The following is a 22,492-nucleotide window of genomic DNA, read 5'->3' as shown; positions in this document are numbered from 1 at the left end:
TCTTTGTTTGCTTCCTATAGTATCCCACACTGACTCATGCATGTCTTTCTTGAACTTTAAGGCAGTATTTTGCTAAAAGTGTCAGTTTTTTGAAGATACACTCTGAGTTATGTTATGGCACCCACTCACGCTATAACAAAACAATTGTGTGTACCTTTAATATCATCATCATTTGCTGGTGAAGTCTAATACAGCTACAGCTTGTACAGCAAACCTCTACAGTACATGACAGGCAGCAGAAATGTTCCACCCTTTTTTTCACTGCCTGTATTTAGGGCCACCTTGGGCCATCATTTGTAAAACTTTGAAATCCATCTTGTTTCTGCATATTTGCCAGGAACATATGTCTGCTCTGACTAACTGAGTGAGTGGAGAAGTTTGCTCTTTTACATTTTTTATGCTTTATTAATAGGAGGATTTCACTGCATGGCGTGGACAGTTCTTCCCCCTTACTAACTCAATCATAGCTCACTCATATTAAGTTTTTTTCTTCAGTACATTTTGAAAGAAAATATTTCTGGGACAACTTCAAAGTCACGCATGAACATTTAATATACAGGAATCAAGGACTGAGTAGGACTGGGTAACAATTTTGACACAAAAAGGGTGTTACCACTACATCCCAATACCTGGAATGAGGCGGGTCTCACTCGTCAAAACGCCCCTAATTTGAGGGGGCGGCGGCTCTTCTTAACAAGTCGGGCCGGCAGCTCGTTATGAAGAGTAAGAACGAGTCAAAGCGGCACAGTCCTCCTGCAGCAGTCTCTCACAGCTGCAGAGCCGGAGGGGATGTTAACTTCTTAGCGACTTAGGACACTCGATGCACAGTTAGTGATGCCGGTTGATTCACGATCACTATGTTTATGATCAGCGGAGGCATAATTAGCCATGCTGCTTTGTTTATGATCAGCTGTTGACGTTGTGCACAGTTAGCGACGGCGGTCACAGTTGCATCTCCCGTGTTTAATCCGTCACAATGTTCGAAAACCATACATCACCTCCACAGTCTCTAAATCCCTCTGGGGGCCTTTTTGTAGTGGAGACACGCAGAGTGAGCGGACTTTTGAGAGGGCGTGGCCTGAGACTTTCCTGATGGCCACTCTTCCCATACACGGCAGTGGATTGTTCATGCAGGAGTTTGTCGAGTTTCACTCAAAACTCTCATGACTGCTGCTACAGTAGCTAGCATAGTCATGAGTTCTGAATGTGAACGTGTTGATTTGAGCACAGATCTAAATTAACTTTGATGAGGTAATCATTTATAATTGGTTAATCCATCCGTCCATTTTCTTATGCGTCCCCCGGTTGGGTTAATTTAAGTAATTACATCATTAGGAATTACTGTTATATCCTGCTGGCAGTGATATTAAAATAAATAATTATGAGCCAAATCATTGCTGCAGACTTAACACTTGAAAACATGTTTACCATGCCATGTTGGCATAATTTTTCAGCACAACCTCACCTAAATGACCTGATAATTATTTTTTCACTTCGACTCACTGGATTCACATTTTGAACCAAAAGAAATCACGCAAAAAACCCCTTAAAAACCATAAAATTGGATTTTTGAAGTTCTTTGAAGAATTTTAAATGTTTGCACATGTGAACACAGGTTGCAAGAGGTAAAATGAGGATAACATCAAGTTTTTATTTTATACTAAATATATTTGACCCTATCTCCGGTTTTACGATCATCATCAAATACACACTGGCAAGGAGTTTCAGGTAAGCACTTTTGAGTTGGCATGGTTCAATATTGCTTCGTTTTTAAGTTGTGATCTCATAAAGAAGTCATGTGATTTGACTGACTAAAGACGTCTTAAATATAACTTGATGAACCCCGGAGGAACCCTGAATGAACATTATAATATAGAATTTATCAGGACAGCAGGTGAACTTGCTGAAGTACAAAACACGTCTCTATTTTTAAAGTAAGACTTGGTTCTTTCTGCAGTGGAGGTCAACAAAGGCCCAGGTTACTATTTGAGAATCTGGGTTAATGGTTGTGTGTCCTATCTGTGCATTAACCTGTCAGAATCCTGATGTGTTATCATCTGCGTATACGGAGATATTCCAGAGATAAGCTGTCAATCACATATGTACGCTAGCACGCCCCTTTGGAGGCTGAGAGAAAAGGGAACATTCTTAAATATCCCCCAAAAGCTATTGTTCTTCTTTTTAATAATGTAAAGAAAAATAAACATTTAAAATCACTTTGACTTGATTGAGCACGGAGAAGACCTGAAGCCACAAAGTAGATAAAATATCAGCGTAAACCAGAAGGTCAAATATTTCTTCTGCTGCTCCAGTCATTCAAATATTAATATCAGACTATCAGCAAGACAGACAACCTGTTACAAACATCATACACCTCACCAAAACAAAACCCTAAAAAGTCTAAAAATATCCATTCAAAATAACCCATTTCTTAAAGGACAAAGTAGCTTTATTCTGAAATACAAAAGCTTATACATAAGCCTGTGCATGCATTTTTATTTCCTTTTACAGTGAGGTCTATCTAGTAATTATGGTGAAATTAAACATGTTTTCTTCTTCGCTAATTAACAACTAGCCCTTCAAATAACCCTTGCTTCTGCCTGCAGTCTAATCAGTGAACACTGAAGAGAAGGAAATGCAGAGTCTTGTATAAGTGCTGAGAGCTCTGTCAGTCCAAGCTGCTTTGTACACTGAATGATAAGAGTGCTGTTAAGCGAGAGTGATGTATGATTAAAATAAAAGGAACAGAATGGTTCTGTATTGCTATCATGCTGAAGGCTCCTCTATAATGGCTTGTTTTCTGCACTCCACTGTTTGAGTGGAGGGCACTTCACCCACCCAGGTCCTGCAGCAGCCGCCATCTACAAGACTCAGTGTGTTCTGCAAAAAGCACATTGTGTTAAAACATAACCTGCCATGGTAAGAGGTCGGAACAGGCTGGCCCGGCTGTTTTAGGAAGCAGCAGGATCGCGTGGAAGGACAGTGAAACACATTAACGTGTGTGTTTGGCTGAGATCTTTGACAGCTCCGTGCTAAATTTAGTCTGAGCTCTTGAGTACATGGTAGATTAAAAAGTGCAGGAGAGGGATAATCTCACAATCCTGTGTCGGTGCACATTGGGCGGCTTTTCTCAAATGATTCAGTATCTCCTAAAAAAAAAGTTATTGTACTCGAGTGAGCACAATAAATCAGTGAGCAGCAGTCCTGTATGTATAAAACAATAATACAAATTGCTTTTTGCCTGTTCTTTGTGCTTTTTTCTTCTACAATGACTGATATAGTGGTAGCTAGTAATAAGGTTTTTCCATAGGCCCGGGTTGGCCCAGTTGTTCCATGCTGTGCCAAGCCAAGCCATTATCACATGCATTTCCACTACAGCCTCACAGCAGGGCATAGCTGCACCAGGCTGTTCTGCTTGGTAGTAGCTTTTAACTATATGTCTGTGGTTTGTACTTTAGTTTCAGTCTTGTTTCACGATGATTTCAAGCATGGTTCAAGACTATATCACCCAGTATGTATCAGGATATCAGCTTTTAAGGGTCTTTATGAAATTGCATGTGGAGGTTGAGACTGGTTTAAAATCATACTCATGATTCATATTCATTCATACAAAACTACCCTTATTGTCATTAGGGGTGTTTCCATTACAGTCCAATATCCGGAATGAGGCAGGTCTCACTCGCCAAAATAGATAGATGGATGGATGGATGGATGGATGGATGGATGGATAGATGGATTACGTTATTCATCCCCAAAGGGAAATTTGTTAATGCCCCTAATTTGAATATGTGCCGTCCGGCGAGGTCTTTTGACTTTCTTCTCCCCTGAAGAAAGCCTGATTGCTGATTGGATAGAACGCTAAGCAGGATGTGACGTAGTACTCAACACCACAAAACACGCGCCATTTGTAAAATCCGCAGTCATTCGAAGTCATCTTGGATAGGTTCAGAACATACCATTTGCTATGTGTAAGGCTTAGCGGTATGTATTTTTTCTTACAATCATACCTTCATGAAGTTTCACCAGGGTATATGATACATGAATATAATGGGGGTGATCACAAATAATGCCACGGTTCCGAATCAGAATCAGAATCAGAATCAGAAGCCCTTATTGTCATTGCACAGGGTAGTGCAATTAAATTTGCCATCAACCCGTCCAAAACATATAAAAAACACACAAACAATATGACAGAGGTGGACAGGAAGACATATACGGATATGCATGTATGCATGTCAGTATATGTGGAAGTTAGAGTGTGCAAGCCTGAGACCCTCCTTAGTAGGGTTGTCAAAAGTATCGATACTCAAAAAAGTATCGAATTTTTCTTGTTCATAAAAATATTTCTGTTAAATTTTGGTTGTTAAAAAATGGTATCAAGTATCGAATATTTTCCTGAGTATCGGTACCGAGTTGAAAATTTTAGTATTGTGACAACCCTACTCCTTAGTCCAGTGCCTACCATCTCTGGTTTGGCCAAATTAAATCCTTATTTCAACAAGTATGATGTGAAAATATGTTGTTGTGTGGTGTCTGACACTACCGTTGCCCCGGCTGCCAGCTGATCAGCTGTCTGCTGATTAGTGGTGCAGCTGCTCACTCTTTAAATTAGCAATTAAAATAAAAATTGTTCAAAAGACAGCTTTGTTAGTGTTGCCTGGTTCACCTTTGCTATTGGCTCTAAACCAAAAACACCAACAGGGGCAGAGGCAAGAATAGTACTGTTTGTCACTTTCTTCTTGTGGCATCTTCTGTTCACCTGCTATCACCTCCTTAAAATCCACTTTCCACAACCCCTAATTTCCATCAAAAGGGGGTGGGATGTTAAGGCGCTAGGGATACATTGGAGCAGCCTGACAACAAGGAATTGCAGTAATCTAACCTAGAAGTAATAAAAGCATGGACTGGTTTATTTTAGGCGTGGGCGATATGGCCCTAAAAGAATATCACGATATTTCAGGCTATTTTTGCGACGATTATTCTTCACGATATTACAAAATACTTAAAAAGATATAGAAAATATAATTTTTTTTAGTCTGTATAAATAAATAAAAATCTAAAATGTCGTGTGTAGTGCAAATCTCAACAGTTGCCAAATACAAAAAAATGTACTCTTTTGACTCTTGAGTATGAGCAAATAATAAAAATAACCATTTAATATATTTTAATGACATTTTGTAAAGGAGAATAAAGGTTCTTGTATGTTTTATTTAAGGCATCTTATTTTGACAGTCTTCTTGTAAGTTCTGTGGTGGATTCTGTTAACACACCATGCTCTTATTTTGAAAGCTGCATGTGTTTAGCGTCAGAGAGTAAGTAGCTTTTTGTGATTAAAACAACTTTAATTGTTAGCCTTATGTCACTACATCAAGAAGTAGGAATGTTGCCAACATCATGATATGCATTTTTTTTTAACTATAAAAAAATATACCGATGCTATCGTGAATGATACGATATGGCACACCCCTAATTTATTTGCATTCTTTTTTAGACAGGATGTGGCCAAATCTTGCCCAAAGTTACTGAGATCCAAGATTTCTGCATTTATTAACCCCTTAATAGGGCACTCATTGAAATACTTGCAAATTCCAAATTTCAACCCTAGAGAATATTGGAGGATATTACATACTGCCAGAATGTAAAAAAAAACATACGAAAATAATATTTTGAGAAAAAAAGTTTACGAGATTAAAGTGGCAAATCTACGAGAAAAAAAATGCGTAGATTTATGAGATTTAAAGTGGTGAATCCGGGAGAAAAAAGTTTTTTTTTACCCACTTTTTTCTCGTTAATCTGCGACTGTTTTCGCGCGGATTTGCCACTTTAAATCTCTTAAATCCTCAACTTTTTTTCTTGTAGATTTGCCACTTTAATCTAGTAAATTTGCCACTTTTTTCTCGAAATATTATCTGAAGTTACCAAATGTAGTTATTTCCCTGATAAAGGGTTAAGGATTTGTGTAATAGTATTGCCTGTTCCTGATTTGTTGGATATCATACTGCGTGTCCAAAATGTCATCAACTTCAAAAATCTACTGCTGTTCAGCAACACTCTGACTTTATCCATTCAGCCAACAGGGGTTTGAAAGGTTTTCATCAGACCAGGTATTGTGGAACATGACGAACTACATTAGGCCAGGCGACACCATGTCTCTAAGCTATTTTTAATGGATTCTTGAGAGTGATGGGAGCCGGTGTGTTTGGAGGTGTGGTGAAGTGGTGGGAAAACGCATCACTGTGGCTTCAGACTGTATGTGAAAATCACTCAAAGTAATGTTTTAAAGGCTTGGTACATGGAGCAAACAGTACTTTCCAGATTTAGATAATGCACTACGTTTCGTTTTCCATCACATTATTCCAAATAGAGAGACAAAAATGTGAATAACGACAGAGAAAAAAGTCATAATAATGTATCTCTACAGGCTGAGCTCAGCAGGGAGTGACATGTCTATCCCAGTTAGAGCTCCCCTCACTGCCCATCATCTTTATATCCCCCGAGTTGGCCTTTTCAGAAATCCGGTGTAATGTCAAAATATCCTGCCAGCTGAGGATCAGGGAGGGATTTATAGTTTTACTGCACCTCAAGTGGGTTGACAGATTAAGTGATGCCTATTCTTTGTCGTGTGATTTGAAGTTGAAAGAGGAAATCCACTACCGCCTGCACTGAGCATGCTCAAATGATTGTATTGTCACCATTTTTTTTTTTTTAGCTCCGCCACTGAATCCATTGAGTGATTCTCATGAAGCCAGTCTAAGTTATGTCTGTGAAGATTATACGGACATACTTTATTAAACTAAATATATTTCACTTTTATATGAATGAACAATATAGCCATAATGAGGCACAATTCATTGTTTTGTGTTAAAACATTTTTGGTTCACAAATTCATTACTGTTATGCGTCCAGATAAAAATTATCATAGTTTCCCCCATTTATATACAATAAATATTTAATAAACTTTATAAAATGAATACACATTTGTTTAAAAATGTATAATTGAACAGAATATAATCAAACATAATGGTTTTTAACAATGTATAAAGGACAAAATCTGAATGAATACCAGCTACCCTTGAGCATATTTAAGTGCTTGCCAAAGAAAAAAAACGTACATTGTTTTTTTTAAATTTAACAATGTGTTACGGCAATACATTTTGCTCACAGTGTCTCTAAAATGCCAGAAAATACCTATTATATTTTCCCTAAATTAATCGCATTTTAATCGCATATCAATATTTGACCTGAGAACAGTGAGAAGTAATTTTTTTCACATGGATTTTTAGTATACCATTGAATAATGACTGAATACATAAGCTTAAGCAACAAAAATATTGTTTATTTTTGTTCAAGTCCAACAGACCAGTGCAATTTTTGCCATTAAGTGTAGCAATAGCATATTTAGAAATATAGTACATTTCAGAAATTCAGGTAGCCTATAGGTAGGTAGACCTTCTGTAAACTATAATACTTTGGTTTTTTAAGTAAAACACAATCCACGCTAGCTACCACACTAGCCGCTAGCTGCTATATGTTTTGCATTGAGGTGATACTTGAGGCTCGATATGTTGTGGTTTTATGTGAATTCCTTGTTGCATAGCAACACAACCATGCTCTTATCGACGCTTCCATCCGTTGGTTTTTTGTAACAAAATGTCCCATCATCCACGGGGCCAACCAAAGGTCTCATCAGCTTCTTCCTTCATGTTCACTGTGGTTTGTTGTTGTCTGAACTCATGAACGCTAGTTGGTGCTCCAGTATAATCGGTCCGCCTGAAACTCATCCAGTGAGAAATGTTCCGCGGTGCAAAAATAAGTGCGATTAAAATGCGGCAAATTTTTTTAACGCGTTAATTTTTGTGTAATTAATTAATCTTAATTAACACGTTAAAGTCCCGGCCATAAAATACATGTTGGTGGTACCAGCTACCATTGAGCATATTTAAGCGCTTGCCAAAAAAAAAAACTTTAATTGTTTTTTCTCATTTAAAAATGTGTTAATTCATATTAAACAGTGCCTTTAGATTGTATATGTTATAAAGGGTCAAAGAAAATATGTATCCAATGCTCTTGGATTTTTGCTATGATCTGTACCATGTTCATGAGAATCACCCCATTGGCCGAGCAGACAAGGTGATGGCTGTCTGCAGCTGAAATGGCCAAGAGCTCTTTTCATTTGTGTGCATAAAGAGAGAAAGAGGCTATGAGGATATAGATTAAGTGTGGACGTTGAGAAAGAAAGCCGTGTGTGTGTGTGTGTGTGTGTGTGTCGTGCTAAGGCAATAAAACTGGCTTTATCAGCCTCTGCAGTAACTGGCTGGGGAGGGGGCATGCAGCTGTATAGTGAAGATGTTTCCTCAGGGGGGCTTTCTCAGGGTGGAGACAATACCACGGCCGACTCATCTCTATTTTTTAATTGTCGACATCTTCCACATTAGTTCTGTTTTACTGCCCAACACTCAGCTCAAATGTAAAACCCAGTGCGGTGTTAAAGCCCCTTCATTTGCCCTACCACACCAACTAATGTTTCCGCCGCAGTCATGATTTATTCCAAGCTCCCAAACCAAAATACATTTTTCATCTTTTTGTGCGGCATTGGAGCAAGCTGTTTCTTAAATTAAAGTACTCCGTGCAGCACTTTATAGGGGGAAGATAAAATGAGGTAAACCAAGGTAAACAGAGAGAGAAAATGGCTCCAAGACTGCATTTTCCGAGCCACTGCAGCTCAGTTTTATTTACTTGCATCTTGATGCCAAACACATCAAGTGATTATGTAATTTGTAGGGTGTAAAGTCAGCACTTCCTCTTTATTTGGTGTAGCCTCTGGCTCAAATCTGTGCTAAACTCATCTACAGTCTGCCTGCAGTGTTGTGGGAAATAAAATCGACGAACCAACTTTGGGAATTCATATGTTTCTGTTATTTTTAAAGGGTTTGCTGATATTAATATGCTTAAGGAAGAAAGCCTGTGTGTTGCAACCAATTAGATAACCGCATGATCAGAATAAGAAACATAATGTTAATTTTGTTACCACAACACAGGAGTACACTCAAAAAAATGTTTTGTTGAATGAACATCATTTTATCGAATCTAGATATTTTTATTATGTTGACTGGACTTCTACATTTGGTAACACTTTATAATAACCATCATTTATTAATGGTAAACAGATTATTAATGTTTAATCATCATTTATAAACCATATATAGGACATTTAGAATGGTAAATACTTAATTTATTCATGTTTAACTAACTAATTCATTTATAAATGACAAACAGATGATTTATTAATGTAAGTTTATAGTTACTTTACCATTCACAAACAATTAAATTATAATTAAAAGTGTATTAATAGTTTTAGTTGCATTCATTCTAACATTTTTAACACCATATTAAGTATGTTAATGATTTTGAAATAATTCCTATACCTTTAAGAAATTGGTTGAAAACATTTAAAGATTACATTTGTATAGCACTTTTTAAATTGTTAATAATTGGTTTATAAACATCACTTAGTTGGTTATTGTAAAGTGTTACCCTACATTTTAAGTAAATTAAAAAATAAAAGTATATTATCTAATTCTTTCTCAATTATTTTTGAGTTCATTTTACTCAAATTTTCTTAGTAAATCCAATTAAACCCACTTTCAATGAACTTAAATAAATTGTGTATGTTTTTTAAATACATTGTACTCTTTCAAAATGTTTAAATTGTACCTTTTTTATTAAGTTGATTCTAATTAAATATTTTTTAGCTATCATACATGACAGAGAACCACAAGATGTGTAGACCACCAACTTTAATATGATACATGAATACATACATGATACAATACAAGACAAGAGAGCAGAAACACACTGCTCAGATTCTGTCAACCAGAATCATAAGGATGGAATGAACTGTCAAAAAACTGACAAAAAAAATTGAAATTCGGAGGAACTTACACTACTGGTCAAAAGTTTTAGAACACACCAACTTTTCCACAATTTAATTGAAAATTATGCAGTTTAATGTCTCAGTGTACTCTGAAATTAATGCACATTTGCAACATTTAAAATTCTTTATTGAGCATGATAGTGTTTTGAAAGTAAAAAAAAGATTCAAAATCACATTTTATGTTGGACTAAAGGACTAAAAAAAGACACAAAATGACCAAAAAAAGACACAAAATGACAAAAAAAGACACCAAAAGACACAAAATGACCAAAAAAAGACACAAAATGACTTACAAAGACATGAAAAGAATTCAAAAATGGACAAAATAGCCCAAGACTCCATAGAGTTAAGTTGTTAACCCATTTCTTGTTCCCTGAAAAAGGCCTACTTGTATAATTCTGAAATGTACATTATTTTTCAGTTTTGGTTAAGCTTACCTTTTTTTATTTACCTCTGGAAGTTCACCACTTACCTTCGTACCCTTTCAAGCTGTTCATTTGACTTGAAATGCTTGAATTTCAATAAAAAACTGGAAAAACTGGGGTGTTCTAAAACTTTTGACCGGTAGTGTAATTTTTCCGAGCTACATATAATTTAAAAAAAATGATTGTCATAATTCTGACAATATATGTTGAAATTACATGTATTTTATAAGTGGAGTTAAATAACACACAATTTCTATTAATATAGAATTATACATTATATTAATATGCTTAAATAATATATGTAACATTTACTAAGGGTCAAAATCACTTTTTTCAGTGCACTTGTCCATAGGCAGTTATTGAAAAGATAGGGCAGTTAAAAGATAGGGCAATTAAAATAGCGAGAGTGGAAAAAGGAAGGACCAGACGAAGAAAAAAACAACAGCAACAGAACAATGGGGAAAAAAAGTCAAAGAAGTACAAGCAATTTTCAATAAGGAACATAAAAAGGCAAGAGAGCAAAGGGAATATGAGCAAGCAGTAAAGCAGTTAAGAACTATTCATGTGTGCACTGCATTTTAGCCACTGTTTGAGTCCTTTGTTAAAAGCTTTACTATTGGTCTCTAATTTTAACTCCATGGACAGAGAGTTCCAAAGTTTGGCCCCCATTTACAGACAGAGCAGACTGAGGCTGATGCTGTAGACATGAGGCTAACAATAAAATAAGCTACAAGTTATACAGAAGTTGTATTTTGGGTGCCGTAAAGCAAAATGGTCCATTTAGACGCGAGGTGCGCAGTGGCAGTAAGGTAGGCCAGAATCCTGGTGGTCCTGGTTTTAAACGAACCTGGTCTCACAGGAATCCGTGAAATAGCCACGGATTCGCTTAACTCAAAATCTGTGGAATAGCCACGGAATCACTCAAATTTCTGTGAAACTGACACGGATTTCGCTACAATTCAAGTTAATGACAGTCATATCCCGTGGCTATTCCATGGATATATTTTCCTATTGGTTTGTTCCAAGTCACGTGACTTTTAAGGTCCCGGGAGTCAGAACAAAAAACATGGCGGACAGTTCTCTCATTTTAAGTGAAAAAATCAATATTTTGACTTATATTTCTCGCTACAAATGTGATCAAAATCCATTTTTATGCAGAAACTATCTTTTATTTTCTAAATATTCACTCAGTGAATGAACATAATCACTTTGTATGTTGGAATAGCCACGGGATATGACTGTCATTAACTTGCATTGTAGCGAAATCCGTGTCAGTTTCACGGAAATTTGAGTGATTCCGTGGCTATTCCACAGATTTTGAGTTCCGCAAATCCGTGGCTATTTCACGGATTCCTGTGAGACCATGTTGTTTTAAACAACATGGAGTACACACATACATCCAAACTGAAGTCGTGTATATAAAATGGCCTCATACATGATTCACCTTGAAGAGCAGTGTTGCACGAATCATTACCACCAAGGTGTAATAAATCTGTTAACATTAGAGCCTTGCAGTGTGTGAGATGTCCATGAATATGCTTTAAAATTACATTCCATTATCGAGGCCTGATACTGCTAGACTGATGTTCAATTGTAATGTCTTCGGAGAGAATAACAACTGAAAAACTCAGAACAGAAAAGAGCTAAGCACTCACTGCTGTAACCTTGATGCATCTTGGTGCTTTTTATCAACTCAGTGACCTTTTTCTAATGGAGGCTGGACTGTGAGGGCACTATTTAGAGAGGCACATCAAAAGTGGACTTTGTGGATTTTACTTTAGTTTTAGCCAAAGTATGTTGGATTCTTTACTCAGGCCATAAAGCTGTTCCCAGAATTGGCATCTATATCAGAAAGCTACCATCCAGGAATTCATCTTTCTGCAAGTCAGCAATAATCAGATTAGATAAGTGCACTATGTGGTGTGATATCCTCATGGTTCATATTGCAATTTACTTATTTTCATAAATTGAGCTCAAGATAAAAACAAAAAGCTGAAGAGAGTTCATCTAATGGTCACTGGATGCTTCCAAAAAGCCTCAACTGCAATAAAGCAAGTCATTTATATCTAAATAACACATTCAAGGTGATGATCATCAGCTATGTAAAAAACATAAACAATAATTAATAAAATTGAGGCAACAGATTGCACGCAATATTATTCATTAAATCTAACTACGTTACAAGTTGAGTTAATAACAACAGGAAGGAACTCAAATTTCCGTGGAATTGACACGGATTTCGCTACAATGCGTTAATGACAGTCATATCCCGTGGCTATTCCAACATACAAAGTGATTATGTACATTCATTGAGTGAATATTTAGAAAATAAAACATATATTTCTCACTAGAAATGTGATCAAAATCAATTTTTATGCAGAAACTAAGTCAAAATATTGATTTTTTCACTAAAAATTAGAGAACTGTCCGCCATCTTTTTTGTTCTGACTGCCGGGACCTTGAAAGTCACGTGACTTGGAACAAACCAATAGGAACAAATATCCATGGAATAGCCACGGGATATGACTGTCATTAACTTGCATTGTAGGGAAATCCGTGTCAGTTTCACGGACATTTGAGTTATTCCATGGCTATTCCACGGATTTTGAGTTAAGCGAATCCGTGGCTATATCACGGATTCCTGTGTAGACCATGTTCAAATGAAAGTATACCAATGACTAGCCCTTGGAGTGGCCAGAGCAGGCCATCCCACCTGAGAATATATAGTCTATCGAATTTTGGTGTTTTCATAATTTTTGGAGACTTTGTAAATTAAATCCATATTGATAATTCCAACATTGAATGTCTTTTGTCCATTTTTCCATGTTTAAAAGAGTGATTGTTTGGTAACACTTTACAATAACCATCATTTATAAATGGCAAATGGATAGTTTATTAATGTAAGTTAATAGTTACTTTACCATTAACAAACAATTCGATTCTAATTAATAATGTTCATTAATGGACTATTTATTAACGGTTCATAGTTGTACTCATAACATTTTAAACACTTTTAAGCATTTGTTATTGATTTCCAAATTATTCATATAGCTTTAAGGAAATAGTTGTAAAACATCTATAAAGATTAAATATGTAGACCTAATTGTAGTACTTTGTAAATGGTTAATATTTGGTCTATTAACCATCTATAAACATAACTTAGATGGTTATTGTAAAGCGTTACCGATTGTTTTTATTAGACGTCATTGATATCCTTATAGCCTAATTAAAATAAATAATGTTGAGATTCTCTTTTGCACATTTATGATTGTATTGTAAGTGGCACACCCAGAGCACATTGACCCATGAAATGGAAAAATTAGCTTCTATGGTAACAGTGTTTCCCATACATTGATTTATTTGGGGCGACATGCCACATTATCAAGATTCCATTTCCAGCCCGGAGCCCATCAAAAGCAGTAATTTCGCAGATGAGCATGAATCATCCATCAGTCATTATGTTAGAATCGGGGTCAGGATGGGTCAGATCTGGTTATTTACTAACACGTGGTAATGAGCACTGATAAAATGATGTTCACCATGCTAATTGAGTGGCTGATAGAGCAGTAGTTAGGGAGGCATTCAACAATGCTGTCAAATACGTCCTTTGCCTGGGCTATTAATATGAATTTTCTGTGCAGTATGAATCCATAACACGCAAGTGTTTTCTACAGTAAACGTCAATGTCATCACCATCAGTTTGTGGGCTCCAAGGAGTGGAGAATAACTCAATAACACTCGTTAAAAATAGTAGTTACAATAACAAGAGTTCACTTGGAGTTACATTTAAAATCAACAAGCTCCCTTTTGCAAGTTCATTATCTTTTTTACATTTGTTGATACAGAAAGAAATGTTATATTTTTTTCCTGAATCTGCTCTCTTGATTGACAGAATCTGATTTTATAGTCATTGCCAGAACAATGAAATGGTCAGACAGAGGCTGTGATGTGCTGTTGTAATTAAATTGTACTTTTAAGTTGAAAACCTTCAAACCCCTCAAAGATATGACACAGTTTCAGGTTTCTTTGTTGATTTATTATGTTGAAACCAAACCTCACAAACACACTGGATGATACAAAACAACACAGAAAACAGTGGCTCCTTTTGCTCACTTTTAACTCCTTTAAAGCATATCATTGATATATCAATATGTTTTAAATGTATGTATTTTCACATGTGTTGCATTTATTATTAGCAGCAAAAATTCTTATCTTCTGTTGCACACTTTTATCCTTTCTTGGCTATTTTTACAATTTATTTGCAAACTTGTAATTTCACAATCATTCAAATGGTTCCTAAGTGTTTACATATGATGATATGTAAACACTTTTACACAATTCTGTGTAATTTTTTCCTGAAGACTATGTTATAGGTGTGTGATAACTGTCAGTAGAAACCACATGCATGTTTTCGTGCATACTTTTTATTTCTAATACCTCCAATATCCTGTCTGTCTTGTACTCTTACATTCTTAAAATGCCAAGAAAATATAATAATAACTTGAATTAGTCTACCTTGTCTTAAAAACTGTTTATACTGCATATATTAGCCTTATGCTAATGTGTTATTTTATGCAGTTAGTAGCAATCACACTCAGCTCTCTTACATATTTTTACATTGTTTGAAAATACAAACTTATCTGCATATTTAATGAGATGTTTAAGAAATACAATTTAAAAACACTTTAATCTTCTATATATTCTTGTAAACAGGTGCAAAAAAAATCTTAAGGATTACTTTTGTGTAGTTACAATTTAAAAAAAACAACCATAGACAGGCATCTTTTTAAACCTGTATACAGTTCTCAAATCCATGTTCAAATTTGACATTTAGTGTTAATAAGTTATTAGAGGTTATATATAATGTGAAAATATGTAAAGCCCATTGTATTTTTATCTTTGTACAAACTACATTGGAATATCTGTCTGCTTAGGATTGGACACTGATGGACTGTACTCATACTGAAGATAATCACATTGACAGTTGATAAGTAGTACACTGTACTGTATCAGAGCCTGATGTTTTAAAGCCATCATTCACTTCACTGCATCAAAAAGTCCACCCCCGGCAATACATTAATGTCAATGAGTTGTTCATATTCAGTCACAGCACAGATGCTTGTCAAATACTCATTTCACTTCTCTAGATGTATACAGCACCAAGGTTATAATCCTGAACCAATGTTTCAGGATATAAAAAGAGCCTTCATGTAGCCGAAGTTGTGCGTGTTCATCTATATATTCTGCTTTATTGCATTATTTATTGCACGTTGTGTGTGAATGTGTGTGTATTTGATGTGCATTTGTTTGATGTGTGTGCGTGTTTGATAGGTAGAGATCAAAAGATGCAAGTCCCCTCCCTGCAGTTTCTTAAAAAAATATTGAAAAGCACCTTTGTGATGATATTATGAGAAAATACCTTAAAAATAATATTTCTGATGTGTTTGTTTCTACAAAATGACTAGAAACACAGGTCCACACTTGGATAGGGAAGGGTGATGGTCCACGGTTCGTACTATAGGAATGAGTGTGTGTTTGTTTTTTATTGTGTGTGTGTGTGTGTGTGTGTGTGTGTGCTTGCATGCGCATATTTGTGCACTTACCAACCTATCCAACAGTGGACTTGGGCGTCATTAGCAGAGCAGAATAATAAAGTACATTAAAAGTAATATTTCTGATCTGTTTTTGTTTTTTCAAAATGAGCAGAAACAGAAGTCCCTACATTGGTAATAAAGTGTGACGGTTCACTGTTGGCAATAAAGGCGTGTATGTGTGTTTGATGTTTGTGTGTGTGTGTATGTTTGCATGCACATATTTATGCACTTACCAGCCTACCCAACAGTGGACTTGGGCGTCATTACACATTTGCCAATGGATTCACCAATGGATGTCCCCTCTTTAATAGTCAGAAAACGCTCAAAGATGCAAGTCCCCTCTTGACAATTTATTTAAAAAAAATTTAAAACACAGATTTACAGTATCATTATGATAAAGTACATTAAAAGTAATATTTCTGTTCTGTTTTTGTTTTTTGAAAATGACCAGAAACAGAAGTCCCTACTTTGGCAATTAAGCGTGACGGTCCACTGTTGGCAATAAAGGCGTGTATGTTTGTTTGATGTTTGTGTGTGTGTGTGTGTGTGTGTGTGTTTGTACGCGCATATTATTGCACTTACCGACCTACCCAACAGTGGACTTGGGCGTCATTACACACTTGCCAATGGATTCACCAATGGATGTCCCGTCTTTAATAGTCAGAAAATGCTGAAAGATGCAAGTCCCCTCTTGACAATTTATTAAAAAATATATTAAAACACACTTTTATCATTATCATTATGATAAAGTACATTAAAAGTAATATTTCTGTTCCGTTTAGTTTTTTTCAAAATGACCAGAAATAGAATTCCCCACTTTGGTAGGAAAGTGTGACGGTCCACTGTTGGCAATAAAGGCGTGTATGTGTGTTTGATGTTTTTGTTTGTGTGTGAGTGTGTGTGTGTGTGTTTGCACGTGCATACTTGTGCACTTACCAACCTATCCAACAGTGTACTTGGGCGTCATTACACATTTGCCAATGGATTCACCAATGGATGTCCCCATCTTTGATAGTCACAAAACGCTCAAAGATGCAAGTCCCCTCTTGACAATTTTTTTTTTTTTAAATATATATATTTCTGATCTTTTTGTTTTTCTCAAAATTACCAGAAACAGAAGTCCCCACTTTGGTAGGAAAATGTGACAGTCCACTGTTGGCAATAAAGGCGTGTATGTGTGTTTGATGTTTGTGTGTGTTTTTGTGTGCGTGTGTGTGTTTGTGTGTGTGTGTGTGTGTGTGTGTGTGTGTGAGCAGCCTGAGCAGATGTGGATCTTTACGCTCGGCCTAGTTACACTGACATGGCACTAGCCCGTGTTTGTGCAGCTTGCCCTCTCAGTGAGCAGCTATATTGTGCAAACACTCCACCATCCCAGCCATGCTGCCACATTATGTGCCTGTTGAGACCTATTCTCCACCATTTGTTGATCAGTGAATGCTACAGCACACATCGTGCAGCACAATGAGACCAACAGATGATACAGTCTGAATGGTGTAAGAGCTCAAGGACTATTGGTTTGCATGAATAATGAGCACCATGTTTCTTTTTGTTTTTAGCATAAAGTCTCATTCATATCACGTCTGCGTCATTCCAGTGAAGCAGCACTTGCAGTAATAAGCCCATAGTATATCTTACATTTTAAGATATACTCCATTGTTTTGTTAAAGCTCACGACAGTATTAATTAAGTCATTACATTTTCTCTGTCTTCACTTTTGATATTTCATAACTCATCAGAGTTCACAGAATTTAAAGACATCAACACTGTGCAGTGAGGAAACTTTGTTCTGTCTTTAAAGGAAACATTCCACATTTTTGGAAAGACATTTTATTTCAGAGTGAGTTGAGAAATCTTATATCAAGTTGTGAGTTAAATAGGGAGCTGAAGTCAAAACATAGTTAGCCTAGCTTAGCATAAAGACTGGAAACAGGGGGAAACAGCTAGCCTGACTACCAACACCTCTAATTGCTCTGTAATGTTCTGTCTCATTTGTTTAATGGGTTCACAAAATGACAGTTTTGGTTTCTGGCTGGCTCCAGTTTCCGGACCTGTATGTCCATGCCTCTTAATACTGATATTTTCACTGATAAACAAATACTCATACCCCCAAAGGGATCATACACCAGAGATGCATCCATAAAAACAACTTGTTTCAGGTTGGATCCTTTCCAAGGTCAGATGTTTGGCAGTGCCCCTATACTGTGCAGTATAAAAAGCAATACGAAGTGATAACAAGTGAGGTTAACATCATATCAGTAACAACCATATTTATCCATTCCTTTTACTGATTTCCTCATGCAAACAGATTGGGTTTGATTGGTCCAGGTTTTGAGACATCTGCCTCCACTGGGAACTGAAAAGTCTGTATTTTAAACATTTAAAGCAAGCCTAAAGGAATATCTCTTCAGATCCATTGTCCCTGTTACTTATTCAGAATACACTATTAACAGTGTCTCTTTTCTTTTGATTTAGGTAGTTCGAGTGACAACTGTTGCACAATTAGACTCATTACCTCTGCACATGTTTGCACAGCTAATTGCACATTGTACAAATCGAATGTTTGATCCAAAACAGTAGTTTTCAATCTGTTTTAGACCGCTGTACCTCCTAATTTTTTTTTTTTGTTACTCCATCCCGAGCCACCCACACAACATTTGTTATATTTTTTAAAAATTAGCCCATTCTCAATCAAAATCACTCTCCATAAAACAGGTAAACAAATACACCGTTGCTCTGATTCACAGATAATTTTATTGTAATATGATATTTAATATAAAGTGAACAATCAATACAATTAAATTGACATTTTAATACATTACTTTCATTTGCTTCAACATGCTGTTGTTTTCATGAAAGAGAGCCTCATCAAGCATGCAACATGTTTCAGGCTGAAAGATCAACTTCTGGCTTAAGCCCACCCACTTCTGTTTCTTAACCCGTCCATTCCGAGTAAAGATACAGATACAGATATAGATAATTTACCTGGTTAAAGAGATACAGATACAGATAATTCACTTGGTTGAACAGATACAGATAATTTGCCTAGTTAAACAGATACAGATAATTTACCTGGTTAAACAGATACAGATAATTTACCTGCTTGAACAGACACAGATAATTTACCTGGTTAAACAGATACAGATAATTTACCTGGTTAAACAGATACAGATAATTTACCTGCTTGAACAGATACAGATAATTTATCTGGTTAAACAGATACAGATAATTTACCTGGTTAAACAGATACAGATAATTTACCTGGTTAAACAGATACAGATAATTTACCTGCTTGAACAGACACAGATAATTTACCTGCTTGAACAGATACAGATAATTTACCTGGTTAAACAGATACAGATAATTTACCTGCTTGAACAGATACAGATAATTTACCTGGTTAAACAGATACAGATATTTTACCTGCTTGAACAGATACAGATAATTTACCTGCTTGAACAGATACAGATAATTTACCTGGTTAAACAGATACAGATAATTTACCTGGTTGACCAGATACAGATGATTTACTCGATTGAACAGATATAGATAATTTCCTTTGTTCAACCTAGAAAACTATCTGTATCTGTATCTGTTCAACCGATACAGATAATTTACTAGGTTTACTAACATTTTTGGAATTCAGTCAAAGCAACTTTTCACACAAATGAAATAGTTTTTATAGTCAGTATTGGATAAATACAAGCTTAATAGCATATTAATAAAAACAAATGAAATATTCATGTAAAATCAACCATTTTTCTCTTTTATATGTAAAATATATACTTAATATTCGGGATGAGATGTTACAAATTAGTTTAGAACCAAGTTAGCCAACAGTGAAAGTCTGACTCTGAGAATGAAGGGCATCACATGCAGTTACATTACTTTTTTGTGTTTCTTTCAACTGAAGAACAGTTCTTTGAGTGATCATCAATATGAGACTAAATGGTGAATCCTACATGTTCTCTTCATGATGTGCCCGCTGTGATGCTGCACACTGACCGTACAGTTAATGAGTGTCTATCGCAGCAGTGTGCCGGATTTGTTTCGGCTCAAGGAACTGTTTGGTCACAAATTGCTGTTTTGGTCCTGCCAGGCTGCTGTTGTGCTCCTCGTTAGTCAAAGACACTTCATCACACCACAGCCTGTTCAGCTCCCTGTGAATTTGTTCCTAGCCCAACCTTTTCATGCATTTTTTTTTTTTTTTTTTGCTCTTTGGGCTGAATTTTCTTTTTTCTCCTTTTCCTCCTTTTTCATTTTAAATGTTTCCCCTTATTCTACTTTTCTCCTCAACACTAGGGGCCAACTCAAACACGCAAGGCGCAGATTTCAACAGTAATGATGGTGACGGTGACGAAGGTATTTTTCTGTCTTTTTCCCCCTTTTTGACCAACAAAATAAAAGCCTGACACTCGTGCATGACAGCAAACCTGCAGACCTCTTTTTTTTTTTTTAGACGGTTTCTTTTAACCCCCCTTCCTCAACCCTCTCTTTTTTACTCCCCTTGAAGTGCTTTTATATGCACTCATTTCAGTTATTCATTTTTTAACCTCTTTCCTCTTTGGAGTCATGTAAATCTGAGGGTCTTGTCTGAGGTGAGAGGGCACCTCTAAACAGGAAGGAGGTCCCAGTAATCCTTTACTCACCTGACGTTTCCAACTCAAATCTGAATTCAGCTCTGCATGTTATTTTTCCTCTGATGAATTAAAGTTTTAAAATGATCATGCCCCTCTCCTCCCCTTTCTACATCTCCTTTTTTTCTCCTTCCATTGCTCGGTGAAGCATGAGCACTAACCCATGTTGTTTTGACAGCAGAAATTTGTTCATCGGTGGCTCCAAAAAGAAAACCGCCACGTTTTTTTCTTTTTTTTTATTAACACCTCGCTCCTCTGCATGATAATAACCAAACAGAGCAGTATTTTTCTCTTCACTGTGTTGGGAAATCTGTGGGGACCGACAGATGACTGGAGGTGAAAAAGCCATAGGAGACGTTTCAGTTAAAGGGCACCATTTGTCTTCCGGTGGAGAGACACGCAAGTGCCCGAAAAAGCATTGACATTTCTGAATAACATGGGCAGTTGTTCAGATTTTACGGATGTTGCTCTACAGAGTGATATTTGACATAATCCTCACTGTGCGGTCTTCTACATGACTTAGCATTAGCCAGCCAGCTCTGTGTGCTCAGAGTAGACCAGGGGCCAGTCTTTAAATCGTACGGTTCACTGAAGAGAAATGTAGAAATGTGACTGCAGCAATGTACCTAATAGAGATAATTGTACTTCTTGTTACAAAAATATTACAAAAACAAACTATACTTGCTTCTATACTCATGTAATATATAATATTACCATGAAACTGGGAGACAATCCAATTAAAACCAAGCTAATTCATATGAAATGTAAATGCATCCTGTTTCCCTTTTCACAATAAGAGTTTATTGCAGTTCATTTTTATGTCCTGAGTGTTTTATTTCATAATGCCACTTTTCACAGCAAAGTCTTGGTTTTGACATTTTTTTTGCAGTTACGGTACGTATTCCTATGATTGTTTCTTTCATCAAATATTTATTCATTTTATGTTTAAACGTTTTCAGTCAGGAGTCCTTGGCACCACTTTTTAACACAAAGCTAACCCCTTTATTGTTGGTTTTGGATGTGCCATGGTAGTCAGAAAGTCTTCATAAATTGGCTAACGTGTGAATTCATACAAAACTACTTGGTTATGGTTTGGAAAATATCCTATTTTTAGTTACAGCACTGGGACAGAAGCAGTGGCCTCCTTATGTGGACTTTGCACTCTTTATACTACATCCCCTGACTCTAATCTATGTCCCAAATGGTTTACATGGAACTCTGTACTATATATTTTATATTACTGGATTTAAACAAACCAAACTTGATTTTTGGATGCATTTTGTATCAATATCAACCATGCACAAAAATGTTTGATGTGTTTATTTCCATGTTTTGTCAGCTAAGCATTGAACAGGTCACTCAAACTGGATGGCTCACTCAGTACAGCCATTGGGGTCAACTCGAGCATGGAAATTAAGCATTGTTGGTCGATGTTGCTGTTCTGGGAAATAAAGCTGTGTCTGTGCTAGCTCCTATTTGTACCTAAAGACAGTATATGAACACGCTGGTTAATATTTAACATGTGTATCAGTTATGTTGCTGGGTTTTACCTGTGCGTGATGAACTGCAATGTTGTGACTCAGACATCTCTGCAGAGGACACAGGATACTGGTTGACATGAAGACTAGAGTTTAACACTACATATTGAATGAAGACCTTAGCCTTTTTGAGCTATTGGAGCCATGTGATGACTGGTCATTTCATTTTGGGAAGACGTTTCATATTTGATTTATTGGGGGACATACCTTTTACACATTTTAAACTAATATCTGCTTGAAGCGATGATAGGAGATATGATTAAGTGGTCTTTAAGGAACCCATAAGCCTGAATCAGAAGAAGTTGGGATGCTGTGTTAAGCATGAATAAAATAGAATGTGATAATTTGCTCACAATATTTGACATCT

The 22,492-nt window shown here is 36.2% G+C and overlaps 1 protein-coding gene across 1 annotated transcript in view; it reads left to right on the top strand.

The window, feature by feature from the left end:
• The window catches only part of nlgn4xa (neuroligin 4 X-linked a), a 134,225-nt gene that overhangs the window by 22,949 nt on the left and 88,784 nt on the right, over window positions 1-22,492 (top strand). The gene's annotated exons all lie outside the window — the stretch shown is intronic.

This window comes from Centropristis striata, chromosome 24 (assembly GCF_030273125.1).
Source record: "Centropristis striata isolate RG_2023a ecotype Rhode Island chromosome 24, C.striata_1.0, whole genome shotgun sequence".
In the NCBI taxonomy this organism is placed as follows: domain Eukaryota; kingdom Metazoa; phylum Chordata; class Actinopteri; order Perciformes; family Serranidae; genus Centropristis; species Centropristis striata.
Note: the sequence above shows the minus strand (reverse complement) of the source record. Positions and strands in the feature narration are given on the sequence as shown.